At 53.0% G+C, this 16,083-nt stretch overlaps 2 long non-coding RNA genes across 2 annotated transcripts; one reads left to right on the top strand and one right to left on the bottom strand.

The window, feature by feature from the left end:
- Nucleotides 1-3,373: 3,373 nt before the first annotated feature.
- LOC140700318 (uncharacterized) lies at nt 3,374-13,171 on the bottom strand. Its single transcript, XR_012078735.1, has 2 exons — nt 8,831-13,171; nt 3,374-4,127 (listed from the first exon to the last, which is right to left on the bottom strand). It is a non-coding gene; the product is annotated as an uncharacterized lncRNA (long non-coding RNA).
- An 89-nt stretch (nt 13,172-13,260) lies between these two features.
- Nucleotides 13,261-15,633, top strand: LOC140700319 (uncharacterized). Its single transcript, XR_012078736.1, has 2 exons — nt 13,261-13,455; nt 13,792-15,633. It is a non-coding gene; the product is annotated as an uncharacterized lncRNA (long non-coding RNA).
- Nucleotides 15,634-16,083: the final 450 nt, after the last annotated feature.

The raw sequence follows: 16,083 nt of genomic DNA, 5'->3' as shown, positions 1-16,083 counted from the left end.
ACCGGTGGCCTCTCCCCGGCTCCCTTGCTCTGTGGCCGCCGATCACACAGGTACCAGTTTCCACTGCCACATCCAGGTGCAGGGCCTTGAGTCCTGACCCCCAGGCTGCAGGGCTGGCACGCGCCCCTGCACCCGCACGGTGCCCTCCCGCCCCCACCCCCGCCCCCACCCCCGCCGCTCTCGGAGGCTGGGTCCGCGCCTCACGGCTGACGAGGCAGCATTAGGGAGAAGACAGACGTGAGCAGGTTCACGGGCGTCCTGCCCAAGGCCAGGGCTGCTTCCACGGCCCCCACGGCCAGGACGGATGCCCTTGTCCCTGACAGCCTGGGGTTCCGTGTGTGTGCACACGTGCATGTGCCTGTGTTTGTCCCGTACCTGTGTGTGCACATGTGCATGGGGGGCTCACTGCAAGTCTCAGAGGGGAGACAGAGGACAGCCCCCGCTGGGAGGCACATCCAGGTGGTTTCCTCACAGGCGAGCCTCTGACGCTGAGCGCCTGTCCTGACAGACCCTTGCCCTGTCACCGTCCCCAGGGCCTCCTCCCAGGCATGTTCCCACCAGGGCTCTGCGGTCTCCCTGCCCAGCGCTGGCCCACTTTCCTAGATCCTCGGAGGGAGCCCGTCTACCTTTCGAGCTGCCTCCTGCAGCCGGGGGAGTCCTTGCCTGGCTTCTCTGCCACCCAGGCTCTCTGGACCCTGCAAGTCCAGCCTCCCTGGAGCAGCCCGGCCCAAGCCCGCCTCCCGTTGGGCCCAGAGCGCAGGGGCCCGGGCCGGCCAGCATCACGGATGTGCAGGCCCGCTGTGGCCCCCCCACCGGCCCGGCCAGGCTCTGAGCTCCCTGGTGACAGGGGCTGCTCTGTGCTTCTGGGACTCCCCACTGCCACCCACCTCTGGGAAAGGCCCTTTGCAAACGTGGGCTCGCCTGCTTGGCTGAAGCCTCAGGCAGAGCTGGACTTGTACCCTTTCTCTCCCGCGCTGCCTTATGCATGTCCCATGTGGCCCCAGCTGGTTCCAGCTGCCAGAGGAGGCTCACCCACGCCGCCCAGGCCCTGGGGAGGGGCAGCACGCACTCCAGGGCCCGCCCCTCTGGAATGTGCCCTCCCCAGTGGACGGGAGCCTGAATGCGACCCAAGCTGCCAGGGGATGGAGGCACTGGGCATCGGGGGCTGGGTGGCAGGAGGCCCTTTGAGGCTTTGCACCCTCTTAGCACAGCCTCCCTGCCCTGGGAGGTCAGTCCTGAGTCCACATGGAGGCCCAGCCAGGTCCAGCAACTTCCCGGTGAGCTTGCAAACAGTAAAAGCCTTGCCCCAGGATGCTTCTGTGACGGGCTCATTTTGCTGAGCCGAATCTTCCCAAGGCTCATCCTGACTCTGGGTCGGGACTTCCTCCCCCGAGGTGGCTGAGTAAGGCTCCAGCGTCCGGCTTGCCCAGCCCGTGCACCTGCTCCCCTGGGGGCGGACGTGGGGCGGCTTCCACCTCTGGCTGCTGCGCGCATCTGTGCTTACCATCCTTTCAAAGTCACAGGGAGCAGGAGTCTTCCTGCGCCTTGGGAGGAACAGACCCACCTCCTCTGTCCCCACCAGCTCGAAATCTGCTAAATTTGGCACCTTGTCTGTAGTGTCCCTCAGCCAATGTCAAAAAAGAGCCCAAACCGAAGACACGGCCCAGGGGCCGCAGCGGGGTGCTGCACGGCGCGCAGGTGAGTGTCCCGCCCGTCCCCTGTCTGTGCCACTTCTGCTCTCGCTCGTTCTGGCCGCCTGCTTGGGAGGGAACGTGGTTAACAGCAGACTCGTGGCAGGCTGCACAGAGGAGACTGGGGGAGGCCCTTCATCACCGGCCCATGACAGATGGAAAGGAGCTAATTCCCTTCCCTGTGTCCTAATAAAGCACCGGGCTCTCGAGGTCTCTTTTATTTGTCAAAGAGAAGATCATTGGGCCGCGTGTCCCCATCACGCGGGATCTGGTCCGCTCTGTCAGACTCTGCGTGAACCTCATTTCCTTACCTACGCATGTGTCCCAATAAAATATTCATGCAGTGTAACCTCCCCGGCTCGCGGCAGACTCCAATCGCACTGCATGGAGCCGAAAGGAGGGCACCGCCACACACATAAATACCGCGCGGGCACCATATAAATAAGAAACCACCGGGACACAGGAATCAAGGCCGGAACCCATCTTTCTTGCCCCTTAAGGGCAGAAGCCCTAATCAGCATCGCCCTTTGCCTCCATGGGTGGGGTCGCCCCCAGCTTGTGACATGACTGTCTGCAGTTAACACGACTCCTGTCCCCACCCGCTCAAGACCTGGGTCTCGGGAAAGCAGTCTGCACGTCCACTGTGTCCGTAAACAGGATGACGGCTGGTTCCGGGAGGCCGGGCGGAGGGCCGCACCGCCTTGTTTCAGGTGCGTGATGTGTGCGGTGCCCAGAGCAGGCGTCTCAGGTGCCAGGCAGGCAGAAATGCTTCTCCTCGGACAGAGAGCTAGAGGTTTCGAGGCCACTGGCTTGAGGCTTGGGGTCCCTCTCCCTGGCAGCCTCTGCGTGACTCTTCCCTCCCTGCTCCCTCTGCTCCACCCCCACCCGGAGAACGTCTGGAGCAGGCCCAGGTTGGGGCGGAGCCTCCACACTCTGATGCTTCTTTCCTCCTTCTTCGTCCCAGTGGAGGGACCTCGCTCACCCATCCCATGTGCTGTCCCGCTGGGCTGTACCCTCGCTGCTTGCGTTTTAGTTGAGGCTTCTCCAGGGCAATGCATTGATGGTGGAGCCTCAGTGACCACGGGAGCAGTTACGATAGAAAATCGTGAGTTTGCCCCCCACCGAGACGGCAACTGTGCTTATCTGCTCGCTGCCCGGACCTCCCACCTCAGACCCATCCATCTGCCCAACACACTCCTCCAGGCTCCACGCCAGGCTGAGGGTCTGGACTGAGCTTGGAGACCCTCAAGGCGGAGCACACCGTGTCACAGAGCCCCCCACCCAAGGATCCCTCAGCTGCCTGAGAAGTGATCAGGCGTGTGTGTGTGCGCGCGCGCTGAGGGGACCAAGGCCTGACCATACTCAGCAGGAGCCAGGCGTCCACATTTCGGTACCTCATGGTAACTTCCTCCCTTCCACCACTGGGTGGGAAATACAGACACTTACAGCAGGGCAGCCGGGGCCTCCGGCCGATCGGACTTGGGGTGGCCAGGCGAGGAGTGCGGGGTCCTGACGGGCCGACGCCGCCGAGTCCTGACTCTTGCTTGAGAAGTGGGCAGAGCCCTGGGACTCAGAGGGACCACAGCTCTGGGGTTTTCCAGAAAGTTCACAGACTTCCTCCAGCCCCGTCCAGTCACCCTGGTCTGGTCCTAAAGTTAACGAGCACAGGGAGAGAAAGAAAAGAGCTTTGATTTATTGTACTTTTATTTTTTTCCAATTTGTAAAATCCGTGCCCTCTGAGAGAACACTGCCTCCGGGCTCCAGCACAAAATTTGAAAACATTCAATCAGCAGCTTTCCCGGGGCTGGGTTGAACCTAGCAGCACCAGAGGCAGCCCGGCTGGGGTGTGCGGGAACCAGCGCTCCCGGAGCCGCGGGCCTGCCTGGCTGCACAGGGACCGGACCGCGGGGGCCGGATTTGCACACGCTCAGCCCGGCGAGGCGTTACGTCGGTGTTAATTGGAGGCAGGCGGACAGTGAGGCTGCGCCATCGGGGTTTGTAAACAGACCAGCAGACGAGGCTTGTGGCGAGTGCGTGTGAAGGTCTGGGCATGCCTCCCTGCCCAGGAAGGCCTCCCTGCAGCTTCGTCCGTCTCCTCTGTCCTCCTGGCGCTGGGCTGGGGCAGGCGCAGTCGGGACAGCACCAGGGCCGTGGTTTCAGCCCCGATGGCCGGGTCTCCCGGGAGGCGAAGCACCGCTGGTCCCCTCTGCAGAGCGCCTTCACTCTCACCCAGGGAGTCCTCTCACCGCTGGGGGCTCCCCTGCGTCCTGGGCTCGGGCCTCGCTGCGGCTGAATTATGCTCCCTGCAAACTTCAGATGTGAGTCCTGACCCCCAGAACCTCCGGATGTGACCTTCCTTGGAAACAGGGCCCTTGCAGGTGTGGCTGGTTAAGGTGAGGTTGTAGGCGTGCGCCCCATTCCAGTAAGACCGGTGTCCTTATTTTGAGGGTGAGGAGGGAGGCGATTAGGTCTATTTTATTCCTTTACTTATTTATTTATTTATTCATTTATTTTTTGTGTAATGTCCAGTCATGCACATACACACATATATTCGTTTTCATATTCTTTTTCATTAAACGTTATTAAAAGATATTGAACATAGTTCCCTGTGCTATGCAGAAGAAATTTGTTTTTTTTAATCTATTTTATATATAGTGGTTAACATTTGCAAATCTCAAACTCCCAAGTTTATCCCTTCCCACCTCCTTTTCCCCAGTAACTGTAAAATTGTTTACCACGAAACAGTCTCCCAGACGCAGTAAACGGTTCTCTTACTACCGCTCAGCGGGGGCGCTGCGGGTGGAGCCCAGGACCCCGGGCGTGCTCAGCACACACTCTGCGCTGGGCTGTGCCCTCCCCGCTGCCGCTGTCCTTGTGGAAAAGGGGACCCCGGGCACAGAGGCACACGCACAGGGAGGAGGCCCGGGACCGAGTCCACGGAGCAGCCATCCGAGTGACGCTTCTGCAGCCCAGGGAAGGCCCGGGACGGCCGGCACACGCCCGGAGCGCGGGGGCTGTGGCCACAGCCCGCAGGAGGCGGCGGCCCTGCCGACGCCTCGGTCTCAGGCCTCCGGAGCGAGCGGTGAGAGTAAGTTCCTGCTGTTTAGGGCTCCCGGTTGCGGTGCTTCGTTGCCACAGCCCCGGGAGAGCAGCACAGCCCCACCGGCACCCAGAGGGCAGCGCCTCCCACGTGCCAGGGCCCCGGCACGTGCGCTGAGCTGGGGCCCCGCAGGAAAGGGCTCGTCCACGTCCACGTCCTGCAGGGGGGACGCACGTGGAGGCCCATGGACGCCGAGGACGGAAAGGCTCGTTGAGGGTGGAGACCGGAGTGGGAGGGGTTTTCGGCGCTGAGGATCCTTTGCTCTGCCTCCCCCCCATCACTGCCACCCAGAAGAACCATGGCTGCTCTGCCTTCCCCCAAGCTGGGCTGCTGCCCGTGGGGGAGCCTGGGGCCAGTGAGGGGGCAGTCAAGGCCCAGCAGCCAGCGGGGTGAGGTGGGTGTTTACTTATATTAGCTGTTTTGCCAGCAAAGACACCCTTTTGTGGTGTACGGACCTATAGATCCTGAAACAAGAACACAGCGATGTGACCACTAGCACGATGGAGACCCAGAACGGCTCCATCTCCCAAAAGGTGCCCCCCAGCCCTTGGCGGCCAGCCCTCATCCAAACCCCAGGCTGTGGCAGCCACTCGCCTGTTTTTGTCTCTCTAGTTTTGCCTTTCCCGGAATGCCAGATGGGGCAATCACGCAGCTCGCATCCTTCACTCACAGTAACACACCTGAGAGTCACCCGTGTCTTTGCAGGCACCAGGGGGCTGTGCCCTTCCTGCGGCACCGTCGTGTTCCATTGCAGGGGCACAGCACTGCTGTTCGCCCACTCGCCAGTGGGTGGGCACCCGGGTGGTCCCCCCGTTTGGCTGTTTTGGATAATGCCGGGATGGATGCTGCACACACGCTTCTGTATGAGCACATAGCTTCCTTTCCCTTGGGTACCTACCAAGGGGTGGGGCCGTCCGGCCACGTGAAGAGTGTACATGTAAGTTTTAGAAAACCTGTCAAGCTCATTCCTAAAGTGACGGCACCGTTTTGTCCTGCGCCCAGAATGAATTTGGGTTGTCGTTGCTCCGTCTTCACCAATGCTTGGCTTTATCCATGTTTCTGTCGATAGTCCCTGCTGGGTGCGAGGATCTCATCGTGACGCTAGTTTGCGTTTCCCTCGCGCCTGAGTGCCAGGCATCTTCCCGTGTGCCTGTCAACCACGCGCTTCTCTGCTCTGGAGAGTGTTCTGTTCCCGTGTGCGGCCCGTTTCCCCCGGGGCTGTTCGCTCCTCTGTCACTCAGCCATAGGACCTGTCGCTCCGTCGTGGACACAGAGACTCCATCAGACGCGTGATCTGCAGGTACTTTCTCCTGGTCTGCAGCTCGGCTTTTTGTCTTAGAGGTGCCTTCTTAAGAGCAGTTTTTAATTTTGATAAAATTTTCTTTTTCTGTTGATTTCTTGCATCACTGTTTTTAAAGGACTATGCTTTTGGTATCACATCTAACAAAATTTTGCACAACTCAAGATCTCCTGTGTTTTATTCTGAAATTTATATAGTTTTAGCTTTTATATTTAGGTCTCTGACCCATTTTGAGTTCATTTTCATGTGTGGTGTGAGGTAAGGATCTAAGTTCATTTTTCTTTTCTTTCTTTCTCACATAAGTACATCCAATCTTTCTGACAATTTCCATTATAGCTGCTGCTTTTTTTTTAATTGAAGTGCAGTTGATTTACAATGTTGTGCTAGTTTCAGGTGTTCAGCAAAGCAATTCAGTTATACACACACATATATATCTTTTTTCAAATTCTTTTCCATTATAGGTTATTTCAAAATATTGAATATAGTTCCCTGTGCTGTATGGTAGGTCCTTGTTGTTTATCCATTTTATGTACAGTAGTGTGTAGCGGCTAATCCCAAACTCCCAACTTATCCCTCCCCCCTTTCTCCTTTGGTAGCCATGAGTTTGTTTTCTAAGTCTAAGAGTCTGTTTCTGTTTTGTAGATGAGTTCATTAGTGTCCTCTTTTTCCCTTTCTTTTTTTTTTAGATTCCATATGTAAGAGATATCACATTGTATTTTTCTTTCTCTTTCTGGCTCACTTTATTTCCAATGGCAGTCTCTAGGTGCATCCATGTTGCTGCAAATAGCATTATTTTATTCTTTTTTATGGGTGAGTAGTATTCCATTGTAAATACATATACCACAACTTAAAAGATTACTATTAATTAAAAAGAAAAACAGACATCTCAAGTTAATGAACTTAGCACTTTTCTATGTACGGGAAGGTGCTAGAGCCTGGGCTTAATGAAATCATCCCTTTGATGTGCATCTTAACTCTCTAGGGCCAGTGTCCTGCTCTTCTGCATCCTGAATCCCCTCGGGGTGCACAGCCAGGGCAGCTGCAGTGGCTGAGGGCTCGATGGCTGCAGCATCCTTTGTGCACTGAGACTGCAGGCAACGGTTTTCATGCACACTGCTCACGGTCATTACCCTGCCTGGGGAGAGGCCAGATTTTACCACTAGGGTAAAATCCTGCATTGTGGCCCCCTTATCCATCCCACTCAGCTAAAATGCAGAGTTGCTGTTTCTCCACTGAGCTCACATCCCAGCACCCCTTGCCCCCACCCTTCCTCCTGAAAAGGCATTGGCTGCTCTGTCCCACGTGGCCTGGGCAGCTGCCCCTTGCTCTGGAATGGCCTGAGCCTCTGACATCGAACGTCCATCCCATGCTGGTCTCGGCCAGAGAGCCCTCTCATCAGATTCCTGAGCAGAACCTGCCTCTGATGCTGTGGACGCCAGGGCCCCCAGGAGGCTGCGGGGTCAGAGGACACCTCAGCTCTTCCTGACTCTGTTCTTGGCCTTCGGGTGACTGAGACCTTGAGTAAATGAGGCCTCTTCGGTGGCAGCAGAACCGTCTCCTGCTGTCACATGTTTTTCCAGCCAGTGAAATCTGTCTCCAGTGCTCCCTCTCCCGTGTCCAGGTGGCCTGAGTGGTAGCATTTTTAACCTGGAACTGAGGCTTCCTTTGTCTTCCCCTTGCAGGAGCGAGAGTGAGGGGTCAAGAGGCTTTCGTGCTTTTCAGTTGGTCTTGGTTTGGGGTCTCAGATTTGTCCTCTCTGCCTCCTCTAGATTCTGCCACTCACTTCTCCCTCAGCAGAAGCGCACTCAGGAGCCTGGGGTCGGGGCCGCCCGGCCAGTGCTCTTTCCCCTGGGTGGGCTGGGAGCCCAGGAGCAGACGTCCATTCCCAGTTCAGACCCATGTTTACCCTGCAACTGGCCTTGACTGATAGGGGACCACAGGGCTCATCCCTGCCCCCATGCTCCCCAGGCCTGTGCACTTGGATCACGCCACACCTGCTGCCCACACACGGAGCAGCTGTGTCACTGTGAGCCCCTCTAACCTGTCGGGAGGTAACACACGGCTTGTCATAGCTGGCCCCACACCTGAAGCCGGCTCTCCCGAGCCCTCGCTGCTGTCCTCTGGGGGGCTGTCGTGGGGTCCACATTTCAAGTTTTCCCCTTCTCTTTTTCTGTTGATTTCTTGCATCAGAGAAAGAGCATTTCAGTCCCACTTACAACAAAATACTTGCCCTTTACTGTCCTGTCTTTAAGAGAAATAAATGTGGAGTATCTTCTTTGGACTATCAAGCTTCCCACACAGGGGCCCCTGTCTTCCTTCAGAACCTGACCCCCGGCTTCCTCTCCGCCACCCAGAGCTAAAACCTGCTGCTGCTCTCCCGGATACCCAGGTGAAGGTTCTTCTCTGGTTCCAAACCATCTGCTCTGCAAGTCTAGGGCTCCCCGTTGCGGGGTTTGGACCAGCAGTGAACTGCATCCCTCACGTAATCGCCCTCCTGCAATTCCTCGTGATCTCACCCATTAAAGCCCTCACCAGGCCTGTAGGATTACACATTCAGATCCTCCCTGAGACTGTGCTGTGGGAGCCACGTCCAGGAGTCTGGGGACATGTAAGAAACCATTCCGGCCCCTGCCCTCCTGGGCTCCATGTTTTTCAAGCTAAGATGAAGAGGGGTGGATTTGGGCCCCTATCTCATGTCCTTTCGTGCCAGTCCTTACAGCCTAGAGGCTCCAGACTCACCCATTAGTGACCTGCAACCCAAACATCTCGTGGCCACTGTGGTGTCTCCAGGTCGTAGAAGCTCAGTCCATCTGAGACGTGTCTGCCGGGACCTCACTGCCCCCCTTTGCTCACCCGGCCTCTGACACCGCAGTCTCTGCGGCACAGGCTGGAGGCGCCGTGTCTGCGCAGGTGAGCGTCAGCCAAAAACGCCGGGAGCCCTGGGCTCGCTGCGGCCAGTGTGGTGGAGAGAGACCAGCCTGGCTCAAGTCCTGTCCCTCCATCCCGGCCACACTGAAGCCAAGGCCGCCCCATTGCTCCTTTGGTTTCCAGTCTAGTTATCAATTGTCATGACCAAGGTTTCCTGCAAAATGTGCTGCACGTCGGGGTTTAAGGAGGTGCCTAGCTGGCTTCTTTCTCTTGATAAATCCTAAGCCAGTTGAGGAATAACCAAGAGGTGCTTGTTCTAGAGCCTTTCCAGCGTGAGGAGAGCCTGCCCTGGAGAGCAGAGCTCACGCAGGGAGGCAGACGAAGCCTTCTCACGGGGGCTCTGGAGGGCAGAGAGCAGGCCCCCAGGGCACGGCTTCACCCCTGGCCCGGCCCCTCGGAGCATGGCTGTGACGCCCAGATGCCCCCGCCCCACCCACCGGACAGGGGCTCACCCTGGGGGAGGGGGTTGGGAAGCAGGCTCCTGAGGGATGCTGCGGAAGCCTGGCGACTCATGAAGGTTCCCCACAACCGGACTCCGCTCTGGGGCTCAGGGAATTCTCCACTGTTTCCGAAGCTCCGAGTGGCCTTTCTTCCCACTGGAGCCCCTTACTTCCAGGGAGGGACACGGTCACCACTCCCTCGGGCTCCTTCCCTTTTCTCCTTCCCCTTGCCTCTTCTCCATCCCTCGCCATCATCCCTGGTTAACACTCCCTCCTGTCAGTCTGCTCTCAGTGAAGGATGAGAGAGAGAAGGCGTCTGCATCATTTGATGAATGTATTCGGTCCAGGCCAAGGATGGGGCCCAATTTTGAGGAGCTGTAGAGAACAGGGGCACAGTTCTGTCCAGGACTCTGCAGTGTCCCTTAGTGAGGAGGTGGAGGTGGGCAGGGCAGCCCACTGGTGGTCGAGAGGGTCTCTTTGCTGAATCTGCTCCTCATCAGCAATTGGGTCAAGAGAAAACCAGGTGTGTGCCCTGCTTTCCCTGGTGGGTGTGCTGAGATGCGCCCTTGAAGTACCAAATACCAAAGCACTTTCAACGGGAAGTCTGTGTTATGTCTGAGATATCAGTGGGATGGTCATCCATTCTTTAAACAAAAATTAATTCTAATAAGAACAGCAGAAGCCACAAGATGATGATGATGGTGGTGGTGATGGTGGTGATGGTGGTGGTGATGAGGATGGTGGTGATGATGAGGATGGTGCTGGTGATGAGGATGGTGGTGGTGATGGTGGTGGTGGTGATGGTGGTGGTGGTGATAATGATGGTTGTGATGAGGATGGTGATGATAATTACATTGCATACTCACCACATACCAGGTGCTAGGCTCAGTCAACCTGTTTGTCCTGAAGGCAAGGGATTCACACACCAAGAGGCAGAAGGTGATGGCTGGGGACAAGCAGTGGCAGGAATGTCATTGGAGCCTTGCTCCATGCAATCCCAATGCAAGACTCCTAACATCTCATCCCCACAGATACGGGTTCTTGAGACAGGAAGGCTGTCAGATTCCTCCCCAGTTCATATCCAAGGTTCGTTGTTGGCATATTTGTAAATCTTTTATGAGTAACCAGTGGGGTGCCTCATCACAAGCACTCCGCTGTGTAAGCTCTGCCCAGGGCTGCAGATGCCGCCTCCCAAGGTGGCACAAGCAAACAATTACCGTGGTCTTCACAGATATTGCACTCAGAATTGCTTGTCAGACTTGGGAATTTCACCTCTCTCTTTTGCAAGATCATTTCAGGACACGCTGCAATTGAATTCTTGCTCTGGTTTGGAGCATTGCTGAGATGTAATAAGGTTAGTAATGATTACTGAAAACACGTGTCATTAAGTCTTCTGAAAGCAGTACTGCATTTGGGGGAAAAGAGTGCATGTAACAGATTTGCAGTTGGAGTTGGCTGAGACCTGGGCGCTGCGTTGCACGCCTGGAGGGCGGATTCCCTCCACATCTAGGGTTTTCAGGAACTTCCTCCCAACACTTGGGGGGAGCGCTCACCTCCTTCTTGGTGATGTGTCTTGCGTTAATCAGACAGCCTGTCCTGGAGGTTGGGAGGCTGAGTGGAAGGTGTGGGTTAGGAAGACAGAATGTGGACTTTTAGGGTGAGTCAGACTTGGGCAAAAATCCCACGGTAGTTGGCTCCATGTGTGATTTTGGACCTCAGCTTCACAGTGCAACATGGAGGAATGAAATGTAACCCTGGGCCGTTGCAAACGTTTGAAGAGACATGCGATCCAAAACCTGAGTCCTAGCTTCTCTGGGACAGCAATTCCCTTTGTCCAGGGGAGCTGCTGACCTCTGTCTCGTCAGGGCCTCCTCAGAGCCTGGGTCCTCATTCAGATCAGGTTAACCTCACACCTGGCCACCCTCAAGGGGTTCGTGAGGCTCCAGCTACACAAGCTGGAAGGAGGTTAAGGAGTTAATGTAAGAGGGTAAAATATCCGTTTCCCCCCCAAAAGATTGATTATTTACTCAAAAAGAACTAAACTTTAAGTTTAGAAAATCTAAGCCTGCATCTTGGCTGCATTATTTTCTTACTGGTTTGAACTCTATAAAATTGTTATTTGTGTATGTCCAAAAACAGTCAAATATTGTCATTTTGGACCATTCAACTTCATAGCCCTGTGGCTTTAGCCAAGTCAGCTGCCTTTTCTATGGCCCAATGTCATTCCTGCTCAGCAGACACCCCAGTGCAGCCTCATCAGATAGCTGGGAAAACCAACTCCAAGGGTGGGCTCCTTGCCCGCCGAACAGTGGCTGTCCCCTTGCCGAAGCCGAACCTTCACAGTGTGAGGTCATGTGAGGGTGGACCACGGGGAAAGGAGTTTCCGTCCACAAGCAAGAATAAGTAGAAATTGTAAGCAGGGTTGCATTACCCTTTTGGCTGAAAATTGAAAAAGAAGAAAAGGCAAAGAATGTGATTTCCAACTTGAAATTTCAGGCAGATGTTTCTCTTGCTCTCACATCATATCACATGTGAACGTATCTGAGAGCACAACGTGGCCCCAGAGAAGAGTTTGGCTGTGACTTTGGAAGATGACCTCGCTCAGTGCTGGTCCAAATGTTGTGGAACGAGGCTGCCCCTAATTTGAAAGACAATGGAAAGACACCTTTTGGAGCTGGATTTTCCGGTAGCCGGATTCAACTTGCAGATAAGGAAGTCTCCCTGCATCTGCGACCCCAACTAGTGCAAACCGGTGTGGACATGTCCCTCTGGGCTCATGTAGTGTGTGTGGTAAGCCTGCTGGCTGGTGTTGAACTTGCAGGCAATGAATCCTCCCGGGCCACTGACACCAGAGCTGCTGAGAAGAAATAAGGTCTTGTCATATGTATGAGGGGCAAGTTTTAATTGTTCCTAGGCTCAAGCTAGAACTTTGCTCCCATTCCTGTTTAGTGTCAGTTTTTCCAAAGTGGTTGCTGCTCCAGCTCTTTGAGGCCATTTGTCATCCAAGGATGCACATCTCTTTCTCTTCCATGTCAAATTGGAATACAATACTCATAATCTGCTTCACTAGCCGTTCATTCTTCATCCATTTAATTCTCCATTTGCGCAATAATATTTATTAAGCAAAATTTCAGACAACATTATTAAGAATTTTACACGGAAGGCTCTGTTTCAATATCTGTGCCTTTGAATATGCTTGTGCAGTTGTGTTGAAGTCACCCAGTTGCCCACCGTCCACATCTGTACGTAGGAAATGTTTGTTGGATGGATGGTTGATTTTACTTGCCTCAGAGTGAGAACATTTTAGGATTTAATGAAGAATCAAGTGTTCCTTTATTTTCCTCCATTTTATGACAGTACTCAAGCATGCTTCAGTGTTCCACAAACATGAAGGTCCGTTATTATTAAAAGCACTTTAATTACAGCAACAGTCGCCGGTTTATTGCGCTATGATTGCACAGAGGGCATGGTTGATAGCGCTCCCCATGGCACGTCTCAGACCCTGTTACCTGACTGTATAGCGGTTGTGTTCTACTTGACATCAGCTCTCCAAGGAGTCTGTCCCTCTGAGGCTCATTTCCCCTCTAGGTGACGAATATGACTGGCTTTAGTGTCCATTGGAAGGGCCAGGCATGTGTGAGCATCCTGGATGGGGGTGGGGGACGCCTCCGAGCTGCTGCCTGGCTCACTTCTGTCTGCAGAGGTTTTGCTGTTGTGACTTCTGTTCCTCAGTGAGGATTCCAGAAGGGCAGCTCCTCTCCTTTATGACACACACAGGCTTCCCTTCCTCTCCTGGTTGACACTGAGCTCTGAGCCCCATGGTCCCCCAGCCTCTGAGCCATTAATGACCGGACATCCAGTATAGAGGTGCTCCTCTGTGATAAAATAACTTCTCCTTCAAAAATCCCCATTTAAAGGACAAGAGGCAATATTATCATCATCTGTCCTCAGCGCTGAGCACACAGTTCATCAGGTGATGTCACCATGGAAGCAGAGGTCAGTGGGGGCTGGACACACAGCCCCATGGGGATTGCACACAGCATGTGGGACATACAGTCCTCTACAGGCAGGAAATCAGGAGGGCCTTCCTTGGAAAGAGAGGGCAGAGCTAGAACCCAAGGGTCAAAGGACAGTGGAGCCCAGACCAATGACAGGACATTTGGGCATCTGAGCTCAGACTGCAGAGGAAGGCACTGAGGAGTTTAAACTGGGGACGTGGTGAGGGAGGGGCCCAAACATGTCTCTCCTCCCTCCATCTTTCCATGTGTGGGGTCTTGACACGACAGTAGTACCTATCATTCCGGAAACTTCAAGGTTCCTCTATCTTCTCAGCTCTCCTGACCCACCTCCCCAGCTGCCTTGGATGGGAGTGACCTCATGGCTGACCAGCCTGGGCAGGGATGTGGACATTTCAGCTGAGTAGGGCATCTTGCTGAAGCTCCAGGCAGCGATATACCAAAGCAACAAACTAAAGAATAAAAATCATACGATCATCTCAATAGGTGCAGAAAAAACTTTTTGACAAAATCCAGCATTCATTTATGATAAAACTCTCAACAAAGTGGGTATAGAGGGAACGTACCTCAACATAATGAAGGCCACATATGACAACCCCACAGCCAGCATCACACTCAATGGTGAAAAGCTAACAGCATTCTTCTAAGACCGGGAACAAGACAAGGCAGCTCACTCTCACAGCTGTTCATTCAACATAGTATTGGAAGTCTTAGCCACAGCAATCAGAGAAGAAAAAGAAATATAAGAGACACAAATACAGAAGAAAGAAAACTGTCACTGTTTACATACGACATGATACTATACAAAGAAAATTCTAAAGATGCCACCAAAACACTTAGAACTCATCAATGAATTTGGTAAAGTCGTGGGATACAAAATGAATATGCAGAGATCTGTCGCATCTCTACACACCAATACTTCACTTTCATAAAGAGAAATTAAGAAACTCATCCCATCACAATCCCATCTAAAATACTCCATACTTGGGAATAAGTCTAACCAAGGAGGTAGAAGACCTGTGCTCGGCAAACTGTAACACACTGAGGAAAGGAACTGAAGGCAACACCAACAGATGAAAAGATACACCGTGTTCATGGTGTGGAAGAATTAATATTGTTTAAATGAACATGCCACCCAAGGCTTTTACATATTCAGTGCAATCCTTACCAATATACCACTGGCACTTTTCACAGAACTGGAACAAACAATTCTAAAATCTGTGTGGAAATACAAAGGACCCCAAACAGCCAAAACAATCTTAAGGAAGAAGAACATAAGAGGAAGCATCATTTGCCTTGATTTAAAACTATACTTCAAAGCTGCAGCCATCAAAACAGTATGGCAACTGCACAGAAACAGACACATAGCTCAACAGAACAGAACAGAGAGCCCAGAAATGACCCACATTGATGTGGGCAGTTAGTCTACATCAAAAGACACAAGAATATACAGTGTGGAAGAGACAGTCTCTTCAATAAACGGTTTTGGGAAAACTGGGAAGCTACATGTAAAAGAATGAAATTAGAACATTCTCTAACACCACAGACAAAAATAAACTCAAAGTGGGTTAGAGACCTAATTGTAAGACCTGAAACCATAGCACATTTAGAAGAAAACATAGGCAGTTTGCTCTTTGAATCAGTCTTAGCAACTTTTTTTTTTGGATATGTCTCCTCAGGCAAGGGAAACAAAAGCAAAAATAAAGAAATGAGACTATATCAAACTAAAAAGCTTTTGCACAGCAAAGGAAACCATCAGTGAAACAAATGGGAGACTATTTTTGCAGGTGCAATATCCGACAAGGGGTTAACATCCCAAATATACAAAGAACCCTTGCCACTCAATGTGAAAAGAATACACAACCCAATTAAACCATGGGCAGAGGACACAGACGGTTTCCAAAGATGTACAGATGGCAAACAGGCACCCGAAAAGATGCTCTACAACAGGGAAGTGCAAATCAAAACCACGACGAGACGCCACCTCACACCTGTCAGAGCAGTTATCATCCAAAAGACCACAGACGAGTGCTGGCAAGGGGGTGGAGGAAGGGGCACCTTCACGCACTGTTGGTGGGACTGTCAGCTGGTTCTAATGCTATAAGAAACATTGTGGGGATTCCTAAGAAAATTTTAAATGTAATTACCATACAATCCAGCAATTCCACTTGGGGCTATTTATTGAAAGAAAAGGAAAACACTAATTAGAAAAAAATGCACGCACCCCAGTGTTCTCAGCAGCACCATTCACAGTAGCCGAGATGTGGAAGCAGTCTAAGTGTCCAACAGCAGAAGGCTGGATAAACGAGTCATGTGTACATATATGTGTGTGTGTATATATATGTATGTGATACATGCACACAGTGCACTACTACTCAGCCACACAAAAAAATGAAATTTTTCCACTTGTAACAGTGTGGATGGACCTAGAAAGTATTAAACTAAGTGAAATGAGTCAGATAAAGACAAATACTATATGATTTCACTTTTACGTGGAATCTAAAGAACAGAGCAAATCAGCAAACATAACTAAACAGAAACAGGGGCATAGATACGGAGACCGAACAGGCGGTTGCCAGAGGGGCTGGGGGGGAGGGGAGGGAGGAGC

This window comes from Vicugna pacos, chromosome 12, assembly GCF_048564905.1.
Source record: "Vicugna pacos chromosome 12, VicPac4, whole genome shotgun sequence".
NCBI classification, from domain to species: Eukaryota; Metazoa; Chordata; class Mammalia; order Artiodactyla; family Camelidae; genus Vicugna; species Vicugna pacos.
This window is presented reverse-complemented; position numbering and strand designations above follow the sequence as displayed.